The sequence below is a fragment of the Protopterus annectens genome, chromosome 7.part0 (genome assembly GCF_019279795.1).
Source record: "Protopterus annectens isolate FY-2018-M chromosome 7.part0, PAN1.0, whole genome shotgun sequence".
Classification (NCBI taxonomy): Eukaryota; Metazoa; Chordata; order Ceratodontiformes; family Protopteridae; genus Protopterus; species Protopterus annectens.
In genome coordinates this window covers 615364823-615378327 of record NC_056739.1, presented here as the reverse complement: position 1 = coordinate 615378327, position 13505 = coordinate 615364823, and positions in this window count along the sequence as shown.

Below are 13505 nucleotides of genomic sequence, written 5' to 3'. Positions count from 1 at the left end.
ACAGCAAACTAAATTAAAGTGAAAAAGTATGTTTTATTTCATTGAATGTAAATGTCATATGACTACTTGGCTGCAAGTCATGTGATATAGACCCACACTATATATTCATTGTGTTTTAATCACTGAAATGTATGCACTGAAGAAGGGTTTTTACCTGAAAGCTTTGCCGTGTTTTTTATATAAACAGTTTATCTTCCAGCGTCTGTGTAATCTTTGACCGTTGCCTTCTATTTCTGTAAGTGTTCATACAAGAAAATACAATTTGTAAGTGAACAGAACAGCACAGAATTATGGAGCAACATTTTTAAGTGCTGACAGTAGTTCTTTATTGAAATTTATTTATTTATATTTATTTGCTGGGGTATTTATTTATATTTGTTTACTGGGGTAGTGCACTGATCAGTATTGAGCAGTTTCACAAACAAAAATATAGAAATGTAAGCAGTAGCAAAATAGTTCAGACTAATTGCATACAAAAAAAACTGTGTATGTATATATTCTAGTGAATAAGCACAATGCATTTTGTAATCAAGCAGAGGGTAATGTACAGTATGTATGTGTATGTGTATATATGTATATAGTTGAAATGTTCTGAAGTGGGTAGTTTGTCATTATTGGTTTATACATTTTGTTCCATTGCTTACTGGAAAAATGTTCAAAACTATACATGTAAAACACACTAACAAGTAGTGCTGTGTTATACAAGGAATATAATTTAATACAATCTGGAAGGTGAATCAAAGAACACATACATGTATGCATGGCCATAAAATTTTGTCAAGGGACCTATGGTTTGAAAATAGCCCTCTCCACTGGTCATGTGCATTTTATTTGAATGTGGGTTTTTATGCTGTTTCAATGAATGTGACTTTCAGTTGAAGAGAAGTTTACTGCTCATGCTAAGTCTTTTGATGTGAGACTGTATGGCTATCGGTGTTTGTGCATTTTATTTTAATATCTGTAATCATTGCAGAAGTAAATAAGAAAACAGTATTCACACTGATAGGTTTGAACAGTGTTCATGGTAACTGGGGAGAAATAGCCAGGTAATGGAACACTAGTATGGCTGGGGAGGAGACTGCTACAAGAGGGGCTACTCAGGGGGGCCGCAATCTATTTCACTGCCTAGGGCCCCATTTGACTATAATCTGGCTATGCTAATAATTTAAAGTATGAGAATAGTTTACATGGCCCCTTTAAATCCCGAAAAATACTCACTGGTGACAGCATCTCCTCCTTAAAGGAGGACCATGAGTGCTTCACATGCACGAATGCTGACGTGAGTAGTGGGTTGTGAAAAATTACTGTCATCAAAAGTGTGTCTAGGTTCATAAAGGTTTGGGAACCACTGCTCTACACCAACTAGCAGACTGCTGACAGAAATGAGTTTGAGTTTCAGTGCATTTTCAGAGTATTAAGAGATTCAGTGCATTTTCAAGGGATTATGAGTTTTAGCTCATTTTCATGAAATTGTGAGCTTCAAATGAAGTAAGTTTACTGCTTATCATGCTAAGTCAGTTTTCAGTATAAAACTAACTGTTTTGTTTATCAAATGATACCCTGTGTTGTAGAATTTGAAAGCAGTGTTAGTAGCATAATTGTCTTTGTGCAGAAGGCTGTGGATTCTACTCCCACACCATGTAGATGGAGAGCTGACATTGCAGTGTCCTTTCAATAGCTGATTATTTGGTGCATTTTAAGGGGAGATAGGGGTTCTGCACTCCTGAGTATGTCCTCCTTTATATGAGATGCCTAGCAACTATGAACTTGTCAGTTTTTGTCATTTCCTATTGAAATACTACCAGTTTACCAATTTTTAATGTAATATTGGCAATTAATTCTTCAAGGGCAACAGACACTGAATTTGTAAATGTAATATTGAGATGTAAAGTTGTTTGTCAGTGGCAATCTCTTCATTAGTTACAGATTTCTTTAATGTGGAATTGTTCAGATGATTTCTCTTCTGCAGAGATTGTTTGTATCGAGTGATATTGGTGGATTGTAAAGACAGAAGTCTGAGTGGCCTTTTATGGTTAAAATTTTCTGAAATTAGTAGTTTTGTCATTATTGGTTTATATATTTTGTTTCTTTGCTTATTAAAATAATGCTTAAAACTACAAATTTAAAACACATTCTAACAAGTGGTTTGTATTACATAAGGAATATAATTTAATGCAATCAGGAAATTGAATCAAAGAACAAATACATGTATGCATGGCCGTAAAAATGTGTGCAAGGAGTCTGTTTTGAAAACAACCCAAATGTAAACTTAATCCTCCACTGACCAGATGCATTTTCTATAAATATGGGTTTTCATGCAGTTTCAGTGGCAGAGGAATTTTACTGTTCATGCTAAGCCTGTTTTCATTGGAGATAGCCATTTGCTAAACAATACAATCTGTGTTTGTGCTATTCTGTCTTAAGCTTCTGTACACAGGAAGGCGAGAGGTTGCTATTCTACTTTCACTGAGCTGTAAGGCTTGCTCGCCTACCCCAGAGTAAATTAAACTGTTTAGATTAACCTAAGCAACCCTTTGAACCAAGGCACATGGGCTTCTATTTTCTGAAGACATGACTTTTATAGTAAAGTATGTGTGAAGGAGAAACAGATTAAAGCAAGTTTATTCAAGGAAATTCAGATTAAAGCAGGTTTATTAAAGGACATTTCCACCTTCACTTTCAGTTTAAACTACATTACAAGGTATCCTTTCTTCTATGCAATTAAATCATTAAAGGAAATTACTGGACTGGTTTTCTTGGGGAGTGAATGACTGGAGTGGCTTTTTTGGGGAGTGACCTACCTGTTAGCATGGCTCGTAGGGGTGCTTCATGAGTATGGTGTGAGTGGGGCTTAAGGGGCACCAGAGCACTACTTTGCCTAGGGCACCATATCAGCTAAGGCCAGCCCTGGTCAGCAGAAACATTTGCTAGAGTAAAAGCTGCAGAACAACTTGATTTGACAAAGTGTGCAAAGCTTGTTGCTTATGGTGGTGAAGAGATTCAAACCAAAGGCTCAGTAGTGTTTTCTTGTTACACTGCTGGGAACAGCTATGACTTGCAATTATTCATGGTTAAGAGACATGTGCAGTCATAAGTAAGCCTCAGAGGCAGATTGGAAATGGGACTGCTTTCATTTAGTAAAGAAGTTCACCATGTAAGCCTGCATGACAACAGCTCAAATTTCCCCAAAATATTTTTTTCTGAGTATGCTGATATTTTGCAGACAAACAAGGCAAACTACCAGTTGTGTACTGCATGAAATTAGGCCAACGCGAAAAGTTCCAGTAGCTATGTAAAGCAGAGTCAAAGCTGAGTTAGACAAAATGGTAAAGCTAGGAGTAATCTGTCCAGTAGAAGAACCTTCAGAATGGGTATCCTCCATGGTAGTAGCTCATAAGAAAAGCTCAGATGATATGAGAATATGTATTGATCCAAGAGATCTGAACAAAGCATTAAAAAGACCTCATCATCCAATGTGCACAGTCAAAGAAGTTGCTGCCCTCATGCCAAACACCACTGTTTTTTTTCTGTCTTAGATGCAAAGAGTTCATTTTGGCAAATTTTGTTTTACCAAAAATCTTCATTATTAATCATATTCGGTACATCATTTGGAAGATACAGATTTCTGAGAATGCCATTTGGGATAAATTCTGTCAGTGAAGTCTTTCAGCTTGCAATGGAGCACATTTTTTCTGGATATCCATGTGCTATTATAGTAAATGATATTCTAGAAGGAGGCAATCATGAAGTTGAACATGACAGAAACCTCAAGAAAGTTCTGGAAAGAACTCAGGGAGTGAATCTTAATCTGAATTCTCAGAAGTGCAAAATCAGGCAATGAGAAGTGACTTATGTTGGTTACTTGATTACCAGTTCAGGTTTACGACCAGATACTTCAAAGCAAACAGCAATTCTCGAGATGCCAGCTCCAGACAATGTCCAAGCCCTACAACATTTTCTTGGCATGGTCAACTATCTAGGCAAGTTCATTCCAGATTTAAGACAACCTACACTACCACTTAGACAGCTAACACACAAAGATGTAATTTGGTCATAGTCAGTACAGCACCAAAGAGTATTTGATGCCCTTAAACAGAAACTTGCTAACCCACCAACTCTCAGCTACTATAATGTTCACAAAACAGTTACTCTTTCCTGTGATGCTTCTAAGTTTGGTCTAGGTGCAGTCATTCTTCAAGAGGATAGACAAATTATCTATGCATTGAGAACTCTTTCCCAGGCTGAGATACAATATGAGCAGATTGAGAAAGAGCTTTTCACAATTGTATTTGCATGTTCAAAGTTTTATGATTATATTTATAGTTGACCATTCCAAATCAAAACTGACCACCAACCTTTAGTCACTATTTTGAAAAAGCCTATGCATACAGCTGTAGCTAGACTGCAATGCATAATGCTCAAGTTGCAAAAGTACAAGTTTAATCTTGTCTACACAAAAGTCCAACTTCTTTATCTTGCTGATACTTTATCCAGATTACCCCCCCCCCCCAAAAAAAAAAAAACACAGAACAGCATAACAATGAGCAACTTGATTTTGAGGTCATGGAAGTAGGAATGTTTTCTTCCACACAGAGATATTTCTGACAATGGTGCACAGTTTACTAGTCAGCAGTTCAAGATATTTACAGAAGTGTGGGACTTTATTCATATTATGAGTAGTTCGGAATACCCTCAGTCGAATGGATTGGCTGAACGTGCAGTTCAAAGTGCAAAACAGCTGTTAGAAAAATGCAGACGTGACAATACCGATGTTTTTCTCAACTTGTTAAATCTCAGAAATATTCTTTGTGATAAACATCTTGGATCACCTGCTCAGAGACTTATGTCAAGACAAACCAGAACCACACTACCAATAAGCAGTAATTTATTGGCTCCATGTGCTAAAAACAACAAAGCAGTAAAAGCCCAACTGTTGAAAAAGCATTTGTCCCAGAAGTCTTACTATGATAAAACTGCAAACCACTCAGGTCATTGAAAAAAGGGGAGATAGTGAGGATGCAGATGTCAAAGGTTTTGATTGCATCAGATTTATGAATTGTTTGTGTCAAGAGCTGAGACTGTGCATTGCAGAATCACAAGGAATGGAATTTAGATGAAATCAGAAGCATTTGTTACCAGCCTCCAAACAAGTGTTACAGCATCTTGCCCAATGTTTCTGTTCCAGAGTACATTCTGTCAGCAATCCTCATTCCTGAGAAAATCTCTGAAACTCCTCAAGCAGAACATTCCCAGTGACTACCCCTATTGCTAAACCCAGTCCTAACTGTTACGTCATCAGATCAGATCGCATCTTGAAACCTACTTCCAGGTACATGGCAACCTGGATAAGACTGTTGTTTTTCTTTATCAGTCTGTATAACTGCATGCCTATTCAAATTTTGTTCTTTATATAAGACAGCTCAGTAAAGAGGGAGGATGTAGATCAGAGTGTGTGTGATGTACCTTTAAGAAGCTTTCCATTGAGTCAGCACATGCATATAAGTACTGAGCACATGCAAGCAAGAGAGCCATTTTATAGTGAACAGCCAGAGAGTGAGCATGCAAGTATGTAGCCAATCAGTTAGTTAGATAGCTCATTTAAGTTTAATGCTCCTGCTACATCCTGATGTATTAGTATACAATAAAGAACTTAAATGAACACCCAAGCCTCAAAGTCTTCTTAATGCACATAAGAAGAGCAAAAGTGATTGTTTAATTAAATCTTAGAAAGTGAGAGGATGCCTGAGGAATGGAGAAAAAGTGTTTTGGTACCGATTTTTAAGAATAAGGGTGATGTGCAGAGCTGTAGTAACTACAGAGGGATTAAATTGATCAGCCACAGCATGACGTTATGGGAAAGAGTAGTGGAAGCTAGGTTAAGAAGGGAGGTGATGATTAGTGAGCAGCAGTATGGTTTCATGCTGGGAAAGAGCACTACAGATGCAATGTTTGCTCTGAGAGTGTTGATGGAGAAGTACAGAGAAGGTCAGAAGGAGTTGCATTGTGTTTTTGTAGACTTAGAGGAAGCATATGATAGGGTGCCTAGAGAGGAGTTGTAGTATTGTATGAAGGAAGTCGGGAGTGTCAGAGAAGTATGTAAGAGTGGTTCAGGATATGTACGAGGGTAGTGTGACAGCAGTGAGGTCTGCGGTGGGAGTGACGGATGCGTTTAAGGTGGAGATGTGATTACATCAAGGATCAGCTCTGAGCCCTTTCTTACTTTGAATGGTGATGGACAGGTTGACAGACGAGTTCAGACAGGAGTCCCCATGGACTATGATGTTTGCAGATGACATTGTGATCTGCAGTGAGAGTAGGAAACAGGTGGAGGAGACCCTGGAGAGATGGAGATATGCTCTAGAGAGAGGAGGAATGAAGGTCAGCAGGACTAAGACAGAATATATGTGTGTGAATGGGAGGGAGGATAGAGGAATGGTGAGGATGCAAGGAGTGGAGGTGATGAAGGTGGATGAGTTTAAATACTTGAGATCAATAGTTCAGAGTAATGGTGCGGGTGGAAGAGAGGTGAAGAAGAGAGTACAGGCAGGATGGAGTGGGTGGAGAAGAGTGTCAGGAGTGATTTGTGACAGAGGAGTACCAGTAAGAGTGAAAGGGAAGGTCTACAACAGGGTAGTGAGACCAGCTATGTTATATGGGTTGGAGACAGTGGCAGTGACAAAAAGGCAGGAGTTTGAGCTGGATTTGGCAGAGTTAAAGATGTTAAGATTTGCACTGAGTGTGACGAGGGTGGACAGGATTAGGAATAAGTATATTATTGGGTCAGCTCAGTTTGGAAGGTTTGGAGACAAAGCCAGAGAGGCAAGATTACATTGGTTTGGACATGTGCTGAGGAGAGATGCTGAGTATATTGGGAAAAAGATGTTAAGGATGAAGCTACCAGGTAACAGGAAAAGAGGATGGCCTAAGATAAGGTTTATGGATGTGGTGAGAGAAGACATGCAGGTGGTTGGTGTGACAGAGCAAGATGCAGAGGACAGGAAGAAATGGAAACAGATGATCCATTGTGGTGACCCCTAATGGGAACAGTCAAAAGATGATGATGATGATGATGATGATGATGATGATGAAGTGCAACAGTGACTTTATCAAAGAAGTCCACGAAGTTCAATAGGTGTGACCATTCTTTGATGATGCCAGACTGGGACGGATTCTTTGTCTAGAGGTCTCCAATATTTTTCTTCATCATTTCCACGATGATTCTTATCATGCCATTGCAAATAAGTCTGATCATACTAGTGGGTCTGCAGTTTCTGGGATCTGTTGATGATCTACTATTATGAGGATGGATGGCCACTGCAGTCCTCCGTTCTCATGGCACAAAATGTGTTTTGAGACCATAGTTAAATAGTGACTCAAGTGGCCTTGATAAGTCATATTTTAGACAACTCAGGAGGCATCTCAGAATATTATCATGGCCCACAGAGACTGTGTCCTTGGCCTTGGAGCGTGCAGCCAGAACATGCTCTCCATTTATAGTTGTAGTTGTTATGTTTGAGGGCACTTCAGGGGTAGCTGGAGGTGAATGGGGGATAATGTTGGAACTGAATTTGTCAGCCAACATATTTGCTATATTGCCTAGCTCACTGCATGTGGCACAATTAACTGCCAGCTCAGCACACTGCTGTCTGCTGTGTCTGAGGTTTCTGACATAGTCTTTTGCCTGGGAGACTATCTTAATCTCCAAATTAAATTTACACTTTTATTTTAGCCATTATTTTTTTCTTTTTTTTTTTGTATATCCTGTTTAATTTGGATACCACCAGGGTAGTTTGCTTTTGGAATTAGTTTTGAACTTATTTCTGGTTGGTACAGTGGCCTCTATGTAGCCACTGACATGATTGCACAGGGTTTCCATGAACAATTCTACATATATAGACTGCTATGTTGTCTAGGTTTGGATGGGCATTGAATTTTGACAAACTATTGCTCAACAAAAGCTAGTTTATCTTTGAATGGTTCCTAACTGTTACTGGATTTACTGGGGTTACAAAGTTGATTTTGATTTCAAAGGAAAGAGCTTTATGGTTGGCCCTTACCACTGAGAAAGTGAGATGGGGTGCATAGCGTCCTTCTCCCATATTTGTGGGTATGAGGTCCAGCATGTTGTAGCCTCTATTGGACATATGCACTAACTAGTCAAAGGTGTTTGTATTCATGAAGTCCAGAAACATCTGTGTCTGCAGATGTTAGGCCATGTAGAATTCCTAGTCTACAGAGGGATAATTAAAGTCCTCCATAAGTACAGTGTTTGGTTGGATAGTAAGTGGTTACAGCAGGTTAAGTATGCACTATGAGTTTCTTGGGACATAGAGGATGACCTATTAATAGATAGGATATGGTATGGGATTTTATCTATGGCAATCTGCATGTGAAGAAACTCCAGCACATTGTCCTGTTTAACCAACCTAGAGGTATGTTTGTTATTGATGTATATCGAGACACCTCTATCTATAGCCCATCTGGTTTGAAAGTGTGGAAGGCACTGAAATTGTGCACTGCCAGGGTAGTCATGTTGCTTAGTGCTAGGCTCATATCAGCCTGATACATAGTCCAAGAGCTTTATAATGTCTCTTTTCATATACTTCAGGGAGGTACATCTTAAGTCATTTAAACCTACATGGACTGTAATAGAAATTATAGAATCAAACTGGTACTTGTGATGCAATGACTTGGGTGCATGTGTAACTTGGCAGACCATGGCTCCAGATAGGCAAATAAATATCTTCTCATTGTTCAGTCTGGTTAGGGGTGACATCAGTATGTATTTGAATGGAGTCCCTCATGACTATTGTCCTAGGAAGTGTGTTTGCTTGCCTTGTGGGCTTTGTATTTGGGGCTCCACTGAGCGTGGCTGTACGTGTGGTGTTAGATGTTGTTTTGTTGAGTGCTTTTGCCTTTGCTGAGAATGCAATTTGACGGTGGGTGGCCTAGGTTTTTTTTGTTGTTTAGGAAGATTGCATGTATGTTGGTCTATAAGTATGCTGTGTGTGTAGCTTTGACAACCTGATGTGTGCTTGTATGCAAGAGTTTAGCCTCAGGTGACATTCTGTATGCATACCTCTTGCATACTTTATCTGTTACCTTAAGGATTAAGTGGTGGTCAGTAAACATGAGACAATTGCTATATTGTTTCAAGATACCCTTATCAACCAAGCTGGATGCAGAGAAGTTAGAAAACTGAATGAACATGTTGTCTGGTCCTTTGCCTGGTGCTCTACAAGGGTGTGGACTACTGCTCTTTTCAGGAAGGCTATTATGGGTGCTTTATTGGGACAGACAATGCTATAAAATACTAAATTCTACTAAAATGTATTGGTATTGCCACTTCAAAGTAGGAATTAGCTGCTCTAAGCTTTTTAGTGTACAAGGTTTTTGTTCTATACTTACTGACTGAAAGGATAGAGTTTTATGGACAGTTATACAGAGAAAATTTACTTTCTTGTTTGCTTCTGTATAGGGCACTTCTGATCATCACTGTGTGGGCAGCAAACATGTCAAATTTCTACAAACACAGACAAAAACATAAAACTGACTACTGAGCCCACAGGCCACTAAAATAATACCCTTTGAGCCCTTTTGTCTGTTTTCCAACTGAAATAGTCCAGGCAAACAGCTCCTTCCACAAAATGAATAATTCCAGTCCTCCTAATGTAAAAACACAGTAAAAAGGATTATACAAGTGCAATGCTACTATAAAAAAACCCTTAAACAACTAGCTAAAATACCTTATAGAAATCAGTTTCAAGGCAGTCTAACAGCCGCAGCAAAAGGAAAAGCACGTTCTTATTAAAAATATTGGTGAAATGTACAGGTAAGGCAAGGAAACAGCAGTGACTACTTATAGAAGTACAATTTAAAAATCCATAGTACTTAGCTTTACCTGGATGACACTGGATGCAAGTAAAACACTTCTGGGACACAAGATAGGATGGCAAGGTTTGCTGACCACAGAACCACACAAATCTGCTGAATTTATAATTAATATTTTGAAAAAAATTAAAACTGACTACAGAGCTTCCAGGCCAATAAAATGACTACACTTTGAGCTATTTAGTGTGTTTCCCAACTCAGACTGACCAGGTTAACACCTCCTGAAAAAAGATGAATAGTGCCAGTCCTCCTAATGAAAAAACATATTAAAAGAGTGATCCAAGGGCAATGCTACTATAAACAACTTAAACAACTAGCTAAAAATCCCTTACAGAAAGTGATTTCCAGGCATACAGTCTAGCAGCAGCAACAGCGATAGGAAAATCACTTATTCTAGTAAAAAATATCAGTGAGATGCACAAATAAAACAAGGAAACGGCAATGATTACTTAAAAGGCAATTTCAAGGCACACTAGTAGCAGCTAGACCAAAGAAAAACAATTATACTTTATACTGATAAAATGCAGAAAAAACGCTGTAAATAATCTGAAAATATGGTAGCAGTCTTCTGAAATAATATATTGTCCCTCTGCTCCTTCTCTCACTAGGAGCAACACAGAACCTGTAATCCCAAGCTGTCTCTTGCAAAGCAGTTCTCAAGCACTCCAGTGACTGGTAGTCTATTCCCACATGTTACAGACTTCAAAAGTAAGCTGGAAAGGAGGGAGTAACACACTGAATATTTCAGTGTTCACTAACTGAGTGAGGTGATATGAAACAGCCACTAACACTGTTAGGGAGTAACACACGGAATATTGCAGTGTGCACTGAGTGAGGTGATATGAAACACACTAACATTGTTAGGTTGTAACACTCAAACTATTGCAGTGGACATTAACTGAGAGGAGTAATATGAAACAGAGGTTAACACTGTTAGGGGGTAACACTCTGTATATTGTGATTGTCACCAACTGAGTGAGGTGATATGAAATGCAGGCTAACACTGTAAGGCATTAACACTGAATATTGCAGTGGGCACTAACTGAGTAGGGTGATATGAACCAGAGGCTGACACAGTTAGAGATTAACACCCTGAATATTGCAGTGTGCAATAACTGAGCGGAGTGACATGAGTCAGAGGCTAACACTGTTAGGGAGTAATACTCTGAAAATTAACAGAGATAAACACTGTTAGGGATTAATACTCTGAATATTGCAGCGTGCAATAACTGAGTGGAGTGATATGAATAAGATGCTAACATGGTTAGGGAATAACACTCCGAATATTAACAGAGATGAACACTGTTAGGGATAAACACTGTGAATACTGCAGTGTGCAGTAACTGAGTGGGTGATATGAAGCAGATCCTAACACGGTTACTGAGTGTAGAATAGTGTGTGTGTGTGTGTGCTGTACATTTAAGAAGAGTTTCAAGGTCAGGACGTGCATATAAATAGCAAGCATGTGCTAGCTTCAGTGCCATTTTGAGAACGCAGCCAGAGAGTGAGCATGTATGAGTGTAACAGCTACTTTGTTTATAAGTTTACTTAAGTTAAAGTTATTAAGCTTCAGTCCTGATGTGTTTGTACATAATAAAGCTGCTTGAATAGAACCCACAAAGGCTCGTCTATCTTCCCCTGAATGGATGAGTGACATGGTGTCAGAACTGGGATTCCAGAGACTGCTTTTCAGAGCTACGAGGTACAAAGTTAACAGTGAAGGCAAACTAAGAGAAGTGAGCACAAAAAAAGGCCAGAAATGAACCAAAGGTAATGAAAACTTACGCAAATGATTTATTTTATAAAAAAGATAAAACAGAGCATTACAAGGGCACAAACCGCATTATAAACAAACAAGAGGCACAAAAGGTTTATTAATTAAATGAAATGTTTAAAATTAAGATATTTGATAAAACGATTATCAGAAAAGCACATAAGGGGTTTGAAATTAACTTAGAATTGCAAAACGAACATGTTTAAAGTAAAATGGGCATGTTTAGAGTAAAATAAGCACAAGAAAAATATAATGGGCACAAAAAAAGGTTAAAAGAGCAAAACAAATATAATAAGGGCAAAAAGGGCACACTAAGCATAAATAAAGCAAGGTGACTGCATGTATTTTTGGCAAAGTACTGTGTTTTGGCATAACTACTATTTTACATTGTATTAAGGGCATAACTAGAGTTATTCGAAGTATCTCAAAGTGTGTAAAGTGCTTACAGTGTGTATTTATTATTGTGCAGTTATTCCATACAGTTTGTGTGTCATTTCAAAATGTTTCTTGTACTGAGTGTGTCTGTTCCGAAAGTGCCACCACTACAGAGTGTTTATTGCAATGTGAAGAGTTATTTAGCAAAATACAACCATTTTAGGAAACTTTCAGTGTGCTATGTACTGTTTATTTGCACAGTGCAGTTATTTTGGAATGTTTCTTACATTAAGAGGTGATTTACAGTACAGTTGTTTCAATAGTATTCTGGGGCCTGAGAGTCTTATTTCACAAACTTCAGTTATTCAGAGGCTTGTTGTGCTATTGGGCATAGTTACAAATTCTGGCAAAAATTTCTGCCATATGTATATGTGTGTGTGTGTTCATGCATACTTGTAAAAGCCATCACTGGTATGTGTTAATATGGCAGATGGATTTTGAAAGCCATCACCACTTGTATTTGATCAGAATATTGCAGAGAATTGGAGAATATTTGAGCAAGAGTACAATATTTTTATACAAGCAGCTTATTCTGACAAAGATGCTTGCACCAGGGCATTCATTTTGCTAAACCTAGCTGGGTTAGAGGCCAAATGAAAGACAGCATTCATTTGCGTATGCACCTGCAGTATATGAAGAACAAGGTGAAAACTGTAATATTGTTGTACAGGCTGAATGAAGGGAAGACTCCCGAGTGTTTGAAATGCAAATTCAGGGAAATGTGTAACTCCCCCAGACAAATATTACATTAGAGAGGCATTTGTTTTACACAAGAGATCAGAAATCGGGGAAACTTTTGCAGCTTACATTACTGACCTGAGAAACAAAGCTAAAATGTGTCAGTTTTATGACTTAAAAGATGTGTTGATAAAGAACAGGCTTGTGTGTGGTATTAATAGTACTGTAGTGAAAATGATTTTGCTTAGTGACAGTGATTTAATACTGAGCAAAGCTATTGAGATTTGTCAAATCCATTAAGTTACAGAAAGGCACACAAGTATGTTTGCAAGCATACGTCTCAACCTCTTAGAGTAAGAAATCTGGACAAAGCCATAAAAAATTGGTACAAATAGGGACAATTTTGAAATATTGCTCTTACAAACTTAGAAATGTGATAGAATAACAGGTTTTGCATTAGCATGAATTTTCTGAAGGGTATGAAGTCTAAAACTCAAATGTCTGTCATTATTTTCTACCTTCAATCTTTAATGATTTGCCACTAATTTGCCAGAAAGCCACAATTTTATTAAAAATAGACCAACAATATAAGGCAAAAATCTGAACATTATGTGAAAATCTGTACAGTTGGGAAGTATGCTTGCGAGTCATAAGAGCATAGTTTCAGCAGGCTCCAGAGCAAATGTAGACAGCATGCAACATGTGGCTACTAGAAGCAGGCCTAATC